Source organism: Centruroides sculpturatus, unplaced genomic scaffold (assembly GCF_000671375.1).
Source record: "Centruroides sculpturatus isolate CEXI.00-Female unplaced genomic scaffold, Cexi_2.0 scaffold83, whole genome shotgun sequence".
In the NCBI taxonomy this organism is placed as follows: domain Eukaryota; kingdom Metazoa; phylum Arthropoda; class Arachnida; order Scorpiones; family Buthidae; genus Centruroides; species Centruroides sculpturatus.
In genome coordinates, this window is record NW_019384393.1 from 48,746 (window position 1) to 67,099 (window position 18,354).

General features: G+C 30.8%; 2 pseudogenes; one reads left to right on the forward strand and one right to left on the reverse strand.

Moving 5' to 3' along the window:
• The window catches only part of LOC111618284, a 41,516-nt pseudogene extending 35,114 nt beyond the window's left edge, over positions 1 to 6,402 (forward strand).
• Positions 6,403 to 10,643: 4,241 nt separating this feature from the next.
• LOC111618283 lies at positions 10,644 to 13,245 on the reverse strand (annotated as a pseudogene).
• Positions 13,246 to 18,354: the final 5,109 nt, after the last annotated feature.

Sequence of the window (18,354 nt, forward strand, 5' to 3'; positions counted from 1 at the left end):
CAAAAGAAACTTCAGCAGTATATAATAATAATAATATATTGATAAAGAAACTATAGTTACTGTGTTTTTCTTTAGGCTTTTAGAAAATATAAAACTATCTTTGACTCTGTTTTTGAATCTTACTGAATACTTAATATGAAATTACAGTTTCACATGATCATAGTCTCTTTTTTATACAAAGTTTTAGAAGTTTATGACTCATTTTAATTTTTTAATTTAAGTAAATAATCTTTACTTGCTGTATAATAAAATTGATCGACTTCACCTGATACAAAATTAATTTTTAGTTTTTTTCTTTTCTTTAGGAAAAAAATGAAGTGTTATTTTCATTAAAACAGAATGCAGAATACTTATTCAATGAGCTAAATAAATTTAATATAAAATGCACCAAAGTGTTAGGTGCAATATATGCTTTTCCAAGGTTAATTTTACCCCAGAAATTCATAGAGAAAGCCCAGGTATAAAATAGTTAATTAAAAACAGTAATAATTGTTTTATTACAATTTTTAATTATAAAATTGTGTATTTCAAAAGGCTAAAGGAATGTCACCAGATTATTATTATGCATTACAACTTCTGGAAACAACAGGAGTGTGTGTAATGCCAGGTTGCATTTTTGGACAAAAACCAAATACATATCATTTCAGGTATAATTTTGATTTTAGAATAAGACAAAAAAACTAAAAAGATCTTTAATACTTATGGTATTTTTCAGGATATCACTTTCATCACCTATCAACAAACTAAAAAGAATTGTTAATTCTATATTAGCGTTTCAAGAGAAATTATTGGATGAGCATAATTAGGTAAATTTTTAATTTGATTTTAATGTCAGCTTAAAAGTAGAGCTTATATCTAATTTACAATTTACTAATGACATTACATTATTTTGTTATGTTTTCATTAACATAAATTTGGATGTAATGAACAAGAAGTTAAGACATACATTTGAATCAAAAATAAGCTTTAAAATATATTTATTTATTTAGCATAATAAACTTTTAATAAATCTAACTGATTGTTTAAGATATGCTACATAACACTCTTCAATAAAGTTTATATCATATTAGAATTTTGACTGAGGATGAGAAGTCATAAATAGTGAACTGTTGTAATCTGGATATTTTGTACTGAACAAACATCTGCACAGAGTGAATGATATATTATAAACTATACAGAATGCATAACCAATAATAAATGAATAAGAAAAAAGATTTTATTGCAATAGAATACAAATTAAAATCTTCTAATGTCTGTCTTTAATGCATTTAATGTAATTTATTATTTATATTGTACTTTGAGACTAGAACTAATTTTATATTGTTTTCTTTTCAAAATTTTAAAGAATGCAGCAAAAATTGTTATACCAATTTTTTTTATTTTAAAATTAAAATTTTTGTGATTATATAATATGGTAATAGTTTAATTTTTTGAGTATAATCTTTGAAGTGCAATCAAAAAGTTCCAATACTGGGTATATAAAAAAGAAAGTAACATACTTTATTTAACTTTGATATTCATCACCTTCAAAATAGCACCCTGCTGCATTGAAATACCAATTTCAGCATTTCTGCTAAGCTTGGAATGCTCTCTGGAAATCCTGTTCTTGGAGGGTTTCAAGTACTATCTGCAATTCATGTTGGATGTCCTCTACTGTGACAAAATAGCAACTCTTCAACTTGAATTTTGTCTTTTTGAACAAAAAGAAATTATAAGGTGTCTGATCCAGCAAGTATGGAGGTTGGGGGCAACAATGATCTTTCTGCATGCTAAAATGTGCAGGTTTTCAATACTGTGTGAGAAGGAGCATTGTTATGGTGGAGCACCCAATTGCCATCATGCCACAGTTGAGATCTTTTGCAATGAAAATCCTCTTTCAGATGCCTTATAACATTGTAGTAGAACTCAACATTCACTGTCTGGCCATGGGACAAATTCTCAATGCACAATCCTACAAATGTCGAAGAAAATGATAAGCATGCTTTTAGTCATGCTTTGGACCTACCTTGCCTTCCTTAGTCTTGGTGATTACAGACTCTTCCACTATAGACTACTGTATAGTTTCTGGATTGTAGCCATGGACTCAGCTCTCCTTCCTGATGATCCTGGAGATGAAGGTTGGGTCATCATGAGCTTACGATGGAGACAACAATGTGCAGGTTTTCAATCGCAAACCTAGACATATGCCACATTTCTGTAAAGTTTGTATTCAATTTAGATATCAAGATCGCCTTCATTGTTCTGTATGATACGTTAACCTTGGGGAAAATTTTATAACTATAAAATACACATTTGCAAGTATGTTTTAAACAAGACTAATCTTCATGTAATATAAGGTTCAACAATACTCAAATTTTGGGAGATGTGATTAAGAAAAAGATCTTAAAAACTACAAGATTGACTACATGTATTATGCTGTGGTACATGTTTATTGAAATATTTGTAATATAAAAGACAGTCAAATATTTCACACATTCACTAAGCTAGGTTCAGATTGGGACTTCCCTCTCTATTTCTACTAGCTAGACATTTCCTATTGGAAAGGCATTATCCTATTGATTTTGTATATAAAAAAATTCAAGAAATATAACTTTTTAAAATAAAAGACCTAATAGTAATGTCAAAACTAGATAACAGATTTTGTTTTCAATTTATAAACTAGCATAGCAATACTGTTCAACCCTTTACTAACACCAGAAGTTTACTACACTTACAATCAAAAATTGAACCTGTACTGGCGTGTATCTTTTATAGGATACATGCCAGTACAGGTTCGATTTTTGATTGTAAGTGTAGCATAGCAACATTTATTGGGATAAAAATCATTTTAAAAAACCTTTAATTTAGTTATTTATATTTTTTATCTTTAGATCTGATCTAAGGAATGTATCTTATTATTATATCATTATAAATGTGATGAAAAAAATTTATAGAAATCATCTCCTATATCAAATTGGAAATTGCCAATATAAAAAAAAATTTTAAGGTGCATAGAATATGAGTAACCACTATAATAGCATATTCTCTCTTAGTACATCTTTATATAAATAAGTGATGATCCTTAAATTAAACATTACTTTTATTGATAAGTAGTAATATAAAAATAAGTTTTAAAAATTATATCATCATAAATGAATAAATAGAGGTAAGAAAGAATTACTTTCTGTGTTCTTACTGTTTTACATTTCTGTGTATATATTGTCTACTTGAACCTTGTTTTAGTAATAGGACTTATTATACTGCTGAAATTTCTGATTAGCAAAGAGAGATCTTAGTCAAAAGAAACTTCAGCAGTATAATATATCCTATTAATAAACAAGGTTCAAGTAGATAAATATACACAGAAATGTAAGAGAGAGGGTAAGATTTGATGTGAATGTTTACCTCTTTATTGATCATAGCTGCATTCCACAAAGTTGCCAACCATCAGCATTTTGTATGCTCCATCAGAAGACATGCTGATTTTCACTTTTGTCAGTATTTTTAATTTAAAGAATTTGGTAGTATCAAATAAACACTTCATTTAACAAGTCTAACACCAATATATATTTGTGGCGTAATAAACACTAGTATTGTGTTTTATTCTAAAGACACATGGCAAATTTTCCATCAAATTCCTTTATTAGTTGATACGGTACATTGTTTTTTACTCGTTTCGGGCTTTGCCCCTCTTCAGTCAACTAAAATACAATATATATATTTAACTTATAACAGTAGAGAGTTTACATAAAATAATGAGTACATAAACGATATATAGACGTACCTTTTGGTTACACTTTGTATAATTTAAAAACGTAAAATCTGCTTTAATCTTTGTATAACTAGTATATATTATAAATAAATTAAAAGGTTAAAAGTTCTAAAATCTTCTCTTATAAGCATATTTCGATACTACAAACTGTAAAAAATTTTTAACTGTTTCCTCCCCCTCTTTACCTTCCACCCCCTTTTTTATTTTTTCTTATGCGCTGGTGTCTTAAGTGTTGCCATGTATGACGTTCGATAGAAAAAAAGGNATACAAAGTGTAACCAAAAGGTACGTCTATATATCGTTTATGTACTCATTATTTTATGTAAACTCTCTACTGTTATAAGTTAAATATATATATTGTATTTTGGTTGACTGAAGAGGGGCAAAGCCCGAAACGAGTAAAAAACAATGTACCGTATCAACTAATAAAGGAATTTGATGGAAAATTTGCCATGTGTCTTTAGAATAAAACACAATACTAGTGTTTATTACGCCACAAATATAAAACAGGACACGGTTTCAAAAAGAAAACCAATATATATGCCAAAGACACTGTATTTTATTACAAACTGAAACAAACCAGAACGATGTTCTCAGATTCCTTCAATTGGGAAAAAACCAAAATTAATATTTTTATATATGTATTCTCATACATTTTAGCTCAATTGTGACAATTTTAAACGGCAGATGAGATAAATTGCATCTTCAAGTCTGGCAATGTTAGTGCCATCATGTTGGTGGTTAAATCAATTATGGCTGACTTATCAGCAGAAGGAAATGAGTTACTTTTACAGTTATATCAAATTATTGAGCAGCACTACAGTTTCTCTGCCCAAAAAGAAGAAACATCTAATTCATCACTTAAGAATGTACAGATTGTATGGTATGAACTTTTTCAAGAAAAGAACCATCATCAACCATACTATTTTACCACACAGCATTTCAGGGCCTCTCCTGCATTGCTGTGTGGCAAAAGAAAATGATATTCAGTATGGTAAGAAAAATACAGATAGGAAATAAATAACCAGAAAAATTAATTGCAGTGAAAGTCAATAAACTGGACTGGTAGCACCTGAAATGAGTACATTGTACTGTAACAAAAGAAATTATTAACAAAGCAAAACATTGCACAAAGACATACAATAGGACGCACTCATCATGCAATATCAAGATGGAACACATCATAAATATAGTTGTAGATTTATATGTCCTGTAAAATATTTGCATTTTTTTAAATTGTTATGTTAAAGAGTTATTGACATACTCTTGACAGTATTTATGGCAATAGGTTTATAAGATATCATACAGAGATAACATTAAATTTTATTTATTAAAGGTATTTAATATAAGCATTGTACAACATTAGCAGACATTTGCCATTTCAAGATGGTGGAATTATACTTGCCAACCTTTAGAATGGGGAATAGCTGGAAAGTTAGTAGAAAAATACTGATTTTTACTGATAGCATAAAAAGTGAAAAAGTTCTTTATTAACATTGATAAATGTTAGCATAAAAAGTGAAAAAGTTCTTTATTAACATTGATAAATGTTAATACAGAACTTTTTCACTTTTTATGCTATCAGTAAAAATCAGCATTTTTCTACTAACTTTCCAGCTATTCCCCATTCTAAAGGTTGGCAAGTATAATTCCACCATCTTGAAATGGCAAATGTCTGCTAATGTTGTAAAACCACTCAGATTAATGAATTCATGAATACGTTCAAATGTTATTACACCTTGCAATGATAAAATAGTAATATAATTGTTATTGGGCTGCAATTTGAAAAAATCTTAGACCTATAAATTCCCACTGTTGTCCATTCATCTTTCTTTCTTCAATCTTGAGAACAGAGTTAGGTTGATGAGATCAGATATGGAAATCTTAGATGAGAATATGGAAACCTTCACTAATTTTATAATGGAATAATGAAAGATGAGATTAGATATGGAAACCTTAGGAGCAAGAGGCCCCACTTATATGAATTTCCAGTTTGTACCGGAAGTCATGTTACATCAATTCAAAAATTTTCCCCTGAAACGTATAAGATAAATGACTTTTCATCTGTTCTAACGTAAATTAGTTTGATTGTTTAACTATTGTTAAAGGACAAGTTGATGTACAGGGGCAAATCACTACTAATTTGAGGTGGAGAGAATATATTTTAAATTAAAAATAAATGAAAAATATGATTAAAAATTGCAGTCCAGCATTGTGACAATGTCACAATAAATAATTGCTCAATTTAGTAAGGACATGTTCATGAATCCATGCCACTGAGTACTAAAAAAAATTCATTTGGCTCTTTTTATATTAGTGACTAAATAAAATTTGCTGATTTTATTTTACTAATATTGAAATATAGAATAATGATTCAAGAATTTTGTTAGTGTTCTTAAGTTATATCACTAATTAATTTTTTTTAGTGAGACAATTGAAAATTTCATACTTATATGACATTAAACATTTCAAATATTTTTATGCAAGTACTTAAAAATATGATTTTATTTTATCTTAATGAAAATACATTATCTTAAACAAATTAATAATAGATATTTATTTTATTTAGTTTCAGATCAAGTATTTAAACCTAAATTTTTTCTTTCTTTACTTTCAGATTAAAGAAAAGGAAAAACAGTCATTGCATGAGATACAATAGAAGTGTGCTCAATCTGTGTTAACATTTATAATTTTAAAAATTTGAGTGTTATGATTTTTCTTGTCAATCATTAAAATTAGACTATTTACAAAAAATTTAAAATTTTTCGAGTCTATCTTTTAAATCCTTTTTACACCACCACAGAAGTAACAGTTTTAAATTTGCTTTGAAGAAAAACTTCTTAATGAAGAAAACACTTCTAAAAACAAGGTAAAAATTGGTAGAAAAGTCCACAAAGTTAAAAAAGATCAAGTGCCAGCCTTTTCTTAGAGGTTCTGACACTTTTTACATTAAAACCATAATGAATTCTTCACACCATATTATTTTATCCACTTTTAAACTGCTTCTGGCCCTCTAGTGGTAGTTACGAGAAATCTACACTATTTGCATATAGTTACAATTTTGTGATAACTCAGGATATATTCTTTTCTTCTTAATTGAAGTTTTAGACTATTTACAAAAAATTTAAAATTTTTCGAGTCTATCTTTTAAATCCTTTTTACACCACCACAGAAGTAACAGTTTTAAATTTGCTTTGAAGAAAAACTTCTAAATGAAGAAAACACTTCTAAAAACAAGGTAAAAATTGGTAGAAAAGTCCACAAAGTTAAAAAAGATCAAATTTTTCAAGAAAATCAAGAAAAATTTTAAATTTTTTGTAAATAGTCTAAAACTTCAATTAAGAAGAAAAGAATATATCCTGAGTTATTACAAAATTGTAACATTAAAATTAGTTTGATTGTTTATCTATATATGTACTTTATTTTGTTATTTTACTGCTTAGTCACATTATGGACTTCTCATCAAAATTGAGTTAATCATAAAAGTTGATGAATCTAAAAAGTTCTTTATATAAAATCCTGGGCTTGTTAATTTTTTATATAAATATTACTTTATGGTTACAAATATATTGTTTCAATATGTAATAAGTTATTTTATTCATTGTTTTTCTTAATCTGATTTAAAATTAAATTATTATATTCACTAATTTTATAATGGAATAATGAAATGTTGAATGTTAAAGTTTTATTTAATGATTTTGTTTAAATAAATGTAATAACAAAAACAATTTTTTCTTTCATGAAAAATTTCAGCAAAGTATATCAGTGATGCCCAAACTTTTCAATTCATAGACCAAATTCTCATAAATTTAGTCAAGGCACAGTTTGTATATTCCACATATATACAAAATGTAGGCCTATTTCTATCATTTAATAAAAGTGATGTGTCAAATATGTTCATGGACCTAATCTGGTCCATGGACATATGACCCCTGGGCCAGATTAGACTCGTGAATCATAGTTTGGGCTTCATTAGATTTTTTTTAATACATCTTTTGGTATTGATATAACCATTATCAGTTATTTATATTAATTTGTTTTTTAGATTTAGTTTTTGGATGTCCCAATGATTTTTAATTATGCTGCTTTTCTGTTTATTAAAAAAATAATAATAAATTGGAATTACTATTTTGATATTTAAAATGGTTTTAAAAATTTAGTTGTATAATGTTAAAATTGTACAATAAGAGTTATAGGACATAAGATAACTTGTATGATTTTTATTGCCCAGATGTCCTAGCTCTTGTAATAATATCTGTTCTCTAAAAGTTATGAGTAGAACATTAACTATTTTAAATAGATTTTAAAGATGTTAAAGATCAGCATTTCTGTATTAATTTTTTAATGTTTTCCTAATTTAGTATTTTATTTATTGATTTTAATTTTTGCTATAAATATTGGATAAACTACAGAATCATGATACTGTATATGTAAACTTTCTACTTTTACAGTAAATAACAGGTTTTTCTAATAAATTTAGCCATAAATAGATTAAAAATGTAGTGTAATCTGTATTTTGATCCTTTGCTAGAATTTAATTTAACTAAATAAAAGTTTATTAATGATATTTTAAAATTTTAGTTTATTAAATACTTGATAATGATATCGGACATAATTATCATGAAAAATTTTTTATTGTAATTTTTTATTACTACATAGCTAATTATAAATTGTAATGTGTAACTTTGTAAAATTGAAAATTTAAACTTTATAGGTGAAATGACATTCAAATTAATATTTAGTCTGTAGTTTTCAGAATCAAAACATTTAGGATTGTGGAATAATTTTTATGAAAAGTTGAAATAAATAAATAATTCTTTAAAAACTGATAGTTATAATATACTTATGAAATTAATAAAAATCAAGTTTGTTTTTAATTATCAATCCATAACATTTAAAAACAATGTTTTAAATTTTTTTAAAAGAAATTTAACAAAACATGGTAACCAATTTTCATCCATTTTAAGATCTGTATTATCATTGATCCTATTTCCTCCTGGAATGACTTTGAGATGTTCATACAATTGTTTGTTACAATTAGTTTGAATACAATGTTTATTCAAACTAATACTAATTATTTTTGATTGCAAATGTTCATTAAACCTAACTCTCCATTTCATACACAAACAATTAAATCTACGAGGGCTGTTCAAAAAGTATCGGACCTTTGGTCGGCAAAAATACATTTATTGATTTTGAGGTACAAAACCCTAATCCCCTTCAAAGTAGTCTCCTTGGTAGTGTATACACTTCTCCCAGCATTCCTGCCATTGCTGGAAACACTGCTGGAACGCATCTTTTGGAATGGCCATCAGCCGATCCATCACCTTCCGCACGATGTCTTCTCTTGACTAAAATCGGGTTCCTTTTAGTGGCATTTTCAGCTTGGGAAATAGCCAAAAGTCACACGGAGCCATGTGGAGAGAGTACAGAGCGTGACGAACCACAGGAGTGTTGTGTTTGGTGACGAAAGCCCGAATCAGATGTGAGAATGGGCAGATGTGTTATCGCGATGGAGCTGCCAAGTTTTGATCGACCACAGATCCGGTCGTTTGCGTCGCACAGCATCGGAAAGACGACGAAGGACCTCCAGGTAGTACTCCTTTGCGATGGTTTGGCCTTGTGGTGCGTACTCACGATACACCACCCCACGAGAGTCGAAAAAACTGTCAACATGACCTTGATATTGCTGCGGACCTGCCGCGCTTTTTTTGGCCTCGAGGATCGTCCCCGAAAGCCTGCTGAATCTTGCGAATGGTTTACGCTTGGGTATCGCCAAGGTTTTTGGCAAAATTTGATGTAATATCGCTGCTCACGTTGTTCAGTCATTTTCCAGCTTAGTGGAATCCGACGAGAGCGCACTACATGACCTCACTCATAGGCCGATTGCCAACGACTGACGCTTCCTGCAGGCGGGAAAAAATTCAGGGCTGTGCATGACTGTCCCCTCCACAACTCCACCGAAAGAGGCCTCCCGTGCATCATTGGTTTACGCAGAAAAAATAAAAGTCCGATACTTTTTGAACAGACCTTGTATATACTACAGTATATTACTTCATCCCATTCTATTAGTTTTATTTATATTGTTTATTCATTGGAAAGAAAATTAAATTTTAAGTTCCAGGACTTATTTTGAAAAATTTGTTTTAAATTTTATAAAATTTACCAAAAAAGGAATTAAGTTATTCAAACTGGTACAGTACTTAGAAAATAAACTTGATGCTAAACCAATTTCATTTAACCATTTTCTTAATTATTAATAAAGAATAATTACTCAATTTATCAAAAAGAGAAATATTTGTAATTAGGGGGACATTAGAATAATTAACTTTACAGTGGTGCCTCATACTTCGAATTTAATTCATTCCAGCAGATTATTTCTAATTGGGGGAAATTGATTCAGTTTGAACAATGGAAAGTGAATCCATTCCCAAATCCTGAATAATATCCATTTTGATAAACTTAAAATAAATATATGTAAAGTAAAAACAATAATAAATTATGTATTTTATTGCTTTTGCATTTTAAATACTATATCCCTTTATTGACTGAATTTTTATTTTTTGATAAGTGAGAAATAAAAAAAATCATCATCATCAGAAGAGGTGTTTGTTTACAGATAAGTATGAAAAACAATTAAAATGTATTACAAGTCCCATAATTAAAAAATGATTTTAAGTCCCAATGTGCTTTAAAGCATGATGGTACAGTACTTATAAGTCTTTTTTTTAATATTACATAAATAAAATATTTTTGTTTTATATAAAAAATTTTTATTAGAAAAATTGGCAAATTAAATGCATAATTATCTATATTATGTATTTGATAATTTTTACAATATAACAATGTTAAAATTTAAAAAATAATGAAATGAAAAACAAAACTGCAATAAAATTCATTGGTTTAATAATTTATAATTGGTGAAAATCTAGAAAGCAATTTTTCTTTTGATTTACACACAAGAAAACTTTACATAATGTGCATCTTGAATGTGGTCTTGATTCTATATACTTTGTAGCACAATTTTCATATCGACCTTTCTTAGAAACAAATGGAAAAAATTAGCATTTTCTGTAAGCAATGGACTGGTTGTTTGATCTTCCTCTATTTGAAGATGTTTTTCTTCCTTTTGTTAATGAGCTACTTGTCTTTTTAATGAAAAAGTTCCATTTTTTGCAATTCAAATCAGTGAAAATTACATAAGCATTCACAAGAGCCATTTCTATAATTGCAAAAATCAGTCTATGCCACCATTTCTTTGATCTTCTATTACGATCATATAAGTATCTCAACATATCAACTCCTCCCATATGTGTTGTAATCTCTCATAACCAGTAGTGCTGGCACAATTAGCTTTGTACCATTCTGTGTGTGTTTTACATTTACAACTTCTGTTCCATGATAATTGGACAATAAATGAACATTTCTATTGTCTTTCCATTTGAAATTTGTGATACTCCCCTGATCAGTGTTCTGAAAGCATACTGTCCTCTTTTTAAGTCTTTGTCATTTGCTAGTTTTGGAAGTCCTGCTTGATTTGAACAGATAGTTCCACATGCATAAATGCTGTATGATTTTAAGTATTCAAACTCCTCTAGAAATGTGAAATAATTATCCATTTTAATTATAAAATTTCTATTATGAATGCATGATGTTAACTTTGCAACAACACTTCCACGAGGACCAAATTTTTTTTTACAAACATATGTTTTTTCTTGGTAGATTATAAATTCATATATGTATACTGACATATCAGCATGACACCAGAGTTTATAACCTCTTTTCACACGTTTCATTGGATTATACTGCTTGAGGGATGAACAGCCTTTGAATTTTACCATGCTTTCATCCATACTCTGGAATTGATCTGGTAGTCGGAATTTTTTGAAGTTTTCATTAATTGTAATGATCAGTGATCGTATCTTGTATAGTGTCTTTGTTATCTGAGGAATGCATAAGTTATCGTTTACATGTAAATTTGATAAAATTTGTTTATACCTTTCTCTTGTCATTACTTCTTGTACAATGGGAATGCATAAATTTCTATCACACCAATAATGTTAGGTTTGAGGTAAATGATGATAACCAAAAAAAAAAAAAATTGCAGTCCTAGAAATCCATACCTTTCTTGTTCTAATTGTCTTAATATTTCTTTGTTTTTGTTGGCTATACAAATTGCTTTGAAATACAATATTACTTATTTACCTTCTCTTAAAACTGTCAGAAAAACATCTGTTGATGTGGCTTTAGTTCAAAAAAACTAATTTACTGTTACCTTCTGTAATGAGAAAGTAAAAAAACTTTTAGTGTATAAGAAAGATGTGGCTAAACTTCAAACATACCAAATATGCACAATGTAATGTGGTTGCTGTCTATTGGTTCTTGTATGTAAATGTCTCTTTAATCCAAAACTTGTTTGATAGACTATCTCACAGCATTTTGGTTAGAAACATCTTTATTTTAAAAATTGGATTTCAAATGTATTTCAGGTTGGTTTACATTCCCAACCCCTCTTCAGTGCATATGAAGGCATAAATTTTCTTTGTCATAATTATATCATCCATAAACATACATAACAGTTTAGTATTCTGCATAAAAATATTATATTTTCATGTAATTAAAGTGGGTGGGTACCAGGACACATTAGTGAAGACTTTATGGTTATTAATATAATGTGACATAACAATGATAATCAGTTTTATCCAGTATTTCTAATTCACTCAAAAAAAAGAAAAAAACCAAATATGGTTTAAAAAGTTGTTCAGGAAATTTTGAACTAAAGGATACAAAATGTAAGGAGTGCTAAAAAGCAGTCAAGAAAGAAAAATTTCAGGAATTGTTAAAAATCTATGAACACAATACCACTGAAATGTCACAACTGAATGGCATCAGGCCCGCCGTAAGCGGGCGTGCAAGGGGGCGGCAAATCGAGTGATCGGTCGCGTAATATTCAAAGTCATTGTCATAATGCCCACCCTACTTATAGCATAAGAAATGTCTTCGCATGGAGAAAAAATCCGACCGGCGCGCAATTACTATATTCTTATTTATATTATAGCGTTAACAGCGCCTCTATTGGCATTTATCAGAATTAAGATGCAATGCGAAACGTCTGTTGGCAGATTGAACCTGGCGGCCGAAAGCCAAGTACCCATAGTCGTGCTCTATGACGGAAGTTGACAGGTTTGGCGAAAATAGGGAATCCCCACAGAGCTTCCTTCTCAATTTGTACTTGTACGCATTCGAACAGTTCTTTCGCATATCAAATTGCAATTATTTTGTTAATAATTCTTCTGACATGGGTCTAAGTATAATTAATGATATTTGAACTTGGTTAGGATTTAAATCTGAAGCTTAAAGACGATTCAAGTAGCTAAACAGACATTAACGGTATTGATTTGTTTAATGAAATCAATACTTTAAAGTTGCATTTTCCAGAAAACCAGTCTAATGATCCACAAACCCCATTACAATATCTTTTTACTAATGATTTAATTTCAACACTTCCGAACACAGCAATATCAGTAAGAATATTACTTACATTNGACGGTATTGATTTGTTTAATGAAATCAATACTTTAAAGTTGCATTTTCCAGAAAACCAGTCTAATGATCCACAAACCCCATTACAATATCTTTTTACTAATGATTTAATTTCAACACTTCCGAACACAGCAATATCAGTAAGAATATTACTTACATTGCCAGTTTCAGTTGCATTTGGTGAAAGGTCCTTTTCAAAGTTAAAAATTATAAAAGAAAACTATTTAAGATTAGCAATGCACCGGCAAAGACTAAGTAATTTAATTTAGTTTATAGCTATAGTTTCAATGGAAAATGAAATCTTAGACAGCTTGGATACAAGAAAATTGATAACAGATTTCACAAACATGAAGGCAAGAAAAGTTCAATTTCTATAGATAAATATTTTTATGGTTTTACACTTAAGTAAACAAAAATAACTTAGTAATAATAAATAGTTCTTTTTGTAAAGTATTTCTTATCTTTTTTCACACCTTTATGAGACAAAACTAAAGAGCCTTTCTGGCAAGCTCAGCGCAGGTAGTCGTAGTTAAACAGGGGGCGGCATAATCGGTATTGCACACGGGCGTTCAAACAGCTAGCGGCGCCCCTGAATGGCATGGTTTTCTTTCTCAGGCTACGATTGAGTACAAAGGCTTATGAAACCTCGGGGGGCGGTGCTGCGGAGACGTGACCCGCAGCTGACCGTCCATTGGCCGCACGACAGGCCCGCTCCCACTTCACGGTCGAGGGGGGCAGCGTGGCACGGCGCGCTGCATCTGTGCAGCCGAGGGGGAGCCACCTGGAGGGCCCGTCATGCGCAGTGCACTCCTCAGCCTAGCATGGCTCAAGTATGAGTTCCGAAGTGGTTCTTGCCAAGGACTTTAAACTACAAGGATAGCCAGATCCCGTATATTTGTTAGCGTGACCTTGGCTCTATGTGACGTCACAGCAAGCCCTCTACTTCAACATGACAGATCTTTCAAATAACAAAATACGATAAAATATTAAATCATTTCTTAATTAATTATTAAATTACTACTAAATGTAAACTACTGTAGAATTTTCGGATTTAATAAGTGTACTGTACGTCAATAAATTTACAAGTCTTTTGTCTAATATTTATTTAACAAATTAATGAGCTATATTTTTTATTATGTGATTATCTTACTTAACTTTTTAATTTTTTTTCGACAATCACCATTTTCAGAAGGCATTCTTTTCAATATTTTATAGTTTTCTTGTTTAAGATTTCTATAATTAATTCTTATTATAGTTCTTAATTTACAAAAATCTTTTATTAAAGTAAAAGGTAAAACTGTTTCCACTGACTAATTCTGTACAACTCCGGGGCCTTTTTTATACGATTCATCGTGATATATTTCGAAATATTTATTCCATTCTATAATTTTTGCTAGCCATTCATCAGTAGGTTTAATAAGCCCTCCATAAGATAAATGTTGCACCCATGACGGAATGCTATAGTTGTAATGATTTTTAATTTTGTTAGTGGAATTAATTAAGTTTGGGTATTTTTCTTTATATTTATAGGCAAAATATCCTGCTATATACTCGAGAGCATCGTAGGAAGTTTCTTCAGAGATTGTGTTAAAGTCTAGATTGCATGTAGAGTTTCCTGAAGATTTATTTGAAGAAAAAGTAGTTTTACATTCAGTATATTGGTCTGTATTTTCACTTGATACTTCTACATGTGCTTTCTCTAAAACTTTGGGTATAATATATTCCTCTTGTCTTCGATCTGTAGTATTTACTTTTGACTCTAAAATACCAGGATTCTTACCTAAAATAATCAATCTAATCCTATATATAGCATTTAATGGGCTTGGATGTTCATTAGGACCCCGGCTTCTAATTTGAAAAAAAAAAATTTTCCAGACAATCTTGATTTAAGTGCAGATGTATTTTATATCAAAAGTCGATTTCATATCTTGAAAAAGATCAATTAGCGATTTCATTGAGATTATCATTCCTTTCTGGAAAATTTGGAGGGCATTTTTTCCACTTGCTCTCATTGTTGAGATTATTTTTATCATTTTATTTAAATGTTCTTCTTGTAATTCCAAGTCTACACCATATCCATTTTTGCTTGGAACAGAACCTTTTGGTGCATAGCTATTAAAAATGTCGAACCACATATTTATATCTCTAATATACGTTTCATTGATAATAATAATTGATTCATAATAAACGTTTCATTGATATTCACATTCAATTCTTTCCATAAACTTATGTTACTGCAACTACAGTCACTGACGCAAGCTACTACATTATACGATAGTAAATAAAGTTCTGCTATTAATTTTAAAAGTATTTCTCTTGTCATTTTTTGATCAAACCCGATGTAAACAGGTTGCTTCCAATTTGAAAAAAGAAGGTTATTATTGCAACCATACACAGCACACCTAGTACTCAGCATTTTGTTCTTCACCTAACATAAAAATATAGCTTTAAATATTTAATGACTTATATTTAAATCATCTTACCTTATAAAAAACTTAGTCAAATAAAACAATTACAGAAATATTAAAATAAATCACTTCGTTAATCACAAAATTGGACGAATATTAAAAGCGAAAACTAAACACGTGCACACCCTGCTCTATGTAAACAGAGAGGTCAGGACTCGTGCTGACGTCACTAACTTGCCATTCCTGGCTAACATTGTAGAATAGGAATCTGGCTATCCTTGTAGTATACAGTCCTTGGGTTCTGGCAGAGCGACCTAGCGGACCGGTGCGGAGAGAAGTGGACCGGCAACTGCTGGGACCGTGGTTCGTTCCCAGTACAGGTGAGAGGTGTATTAATAATAATAATAGATATTTGTATTTACAGGCAACAGATGGCGACTCCGGAAGGCTGCAGGCGGGAGAATCGGGCCGCCAGCCGCGTGCGAGGGGGAGGCTGCGGCGTGGGCAGGAGGGGGAGCGCACGCTTTTTTTTCAACACTGAGATGAGGAAAAACCGAAGAAAAAATTTTCGGCCACGTGACGCCGTCCCTTTTGGGCGCGGAGTAACGTGACCGGATATGACGTAGGCGCATATTTGGAGGGCTATATCTCGCGAAGGGTCGTCCGTACGGGCATGGTCCCATTGACTTTTATGCTCGCACAGGGGTGCTCTACATTTTGGTGGGGCGAAAATAGCGTCATTCTGTTCTATATTTTAGCTCTTTTTCACGGACTTTCGACATTTTAACAGACAATAGTCTGTTAAAATGTCGAAAGTCCGTGAAAAAGTTAACAAATTTAAGACGAAGTGCTTGGAGCACCTGCAATCTTACCCCTGCAATTGCCTATCGGACCGACATCTATGGTTCGAATCCTCGATCCTCACAAAACAAACCGATCAAAAATCGAAAAAAGATTTTCCGATGACAGCTCCACAGAACTCCTCGTCGTCTGCCGACGCCATGTTTTTCCTGAATTTGAACTGTGTACCTGACACAGTGTCCCCTGCCAAAACCTCACTTTTTTCTGAAACTAACGCGAATGACACCGAACAAGTTCTTATGTTTTTCATTGTTTTATTTGTTACTCTTTCTTTTCGATTTTATTCGTTTAGGTCTTTAGGACAACATTTTTTGAAATTGCTTCATTTTACAGCTTCATTGATTGAGAAATAAATAACACAAAATCCGTTCCGAAAAAAACGATATCACAAAGCGTCTTCTTTTCACGCACAATCCGCAGGAGCGTATTTTGTGTGTATAAATACCGTTAATCAAAGCTAATTAAATTATTATTTTATAATGAATAATGTATTTTTCTTACAGAATTTTTTTTTAATTATCCAATTTCTTTATAGAATACTGTATCTGTAAATACTGTACTGTATATTAAAAAATGTTCAAGTTACATCTCTCAAGAAGAAACGATAAAATTCTATATACAGTAATTCAAGTTATATCTCAATAATTGAGCCAGTGCTGGATTTCAAATGTGCATCTCTCCACCTTCGCAGCTAAGCAATGAAGTGTAGGGACTGTCCATAAATGACGTCCACAGTAGAAGGGAGGGAAGGGATTGAGCTTCAGTGGACGTGTTTTATTTCATTCAATTTTATATAGTTAATTAACGGGAGACAATAGTCTCCCAGACATCTTAAAACGCGTGTATTTTTTAATATTTTTAGTGTTGAAAAATGATGCCCTCAGCACCTTCCTTCGATGGTGTGAAGATCGCACCGAAAAAATTTCAAAATTGCACGAAAAAAATTTTTTACATAGAGCTACAATGGAAATCAGTGGGTACAATAGTACCCCCGCGTTTAACGGAGTAAGTCGTATAAGCGCGACTAACCGAGGTGGGCCGATCTGATTAACATTTTCGAGAAAACGCTTATTGGTCGATATCGAGTCAATCATGATAGAAATGACCAATTAGAGCATAAAATGCGTAAAAACAGGATTTTTAAAGCCAATAAACGGCAAAAAAGTTTCCCATAGACTTAGCATTGAAAGTTTGAAATGTGGTGTTTTTTGGCGATATTTATTGGTAAATGGTGTTGAAAACATGTTTATTCGTCTAAATACTGTCAAGCGACTTATCATTAGCAAATTAGAAGTGGAAAAAAAGATTAAAACACGCGATTTTATAGCGATTGTTTACATACTTCGATGTGGTAGCCTTCGGAGGCGTGGCATTTCGCGGGAATATTTCCAGCAATTTTTTTTATAGGTGGATCTAATAACAGACATATAAATTAACCAATTACAGTGTAAAAGAAGTTTAATATCGATGTTATCTGCCAATAATCTCCATTTTTACCTCTACTTGCTGTATAATTTTAGATGGTGTATTTTTGGAAATTCTGAGATATTTTTGGCCCGGGGTTTGGTACAAAGAATTTAATTGTTGTGACAGTTAAAAAACACATACAGGAAGACGATTGAGAGCTTAGATAGCATCAGACTTGTTTACAGTTTGTAAAATACACTTTTGAAGTTGACAATTTTTTTTGAAAAATTCCTAAAACCAGGAGACTTTCTGTTTTTCGTTAGGAATAAATAAATTTAAAGTAGTTTTCTTGACTAATACATCAAAAACACATGCCCACAAACA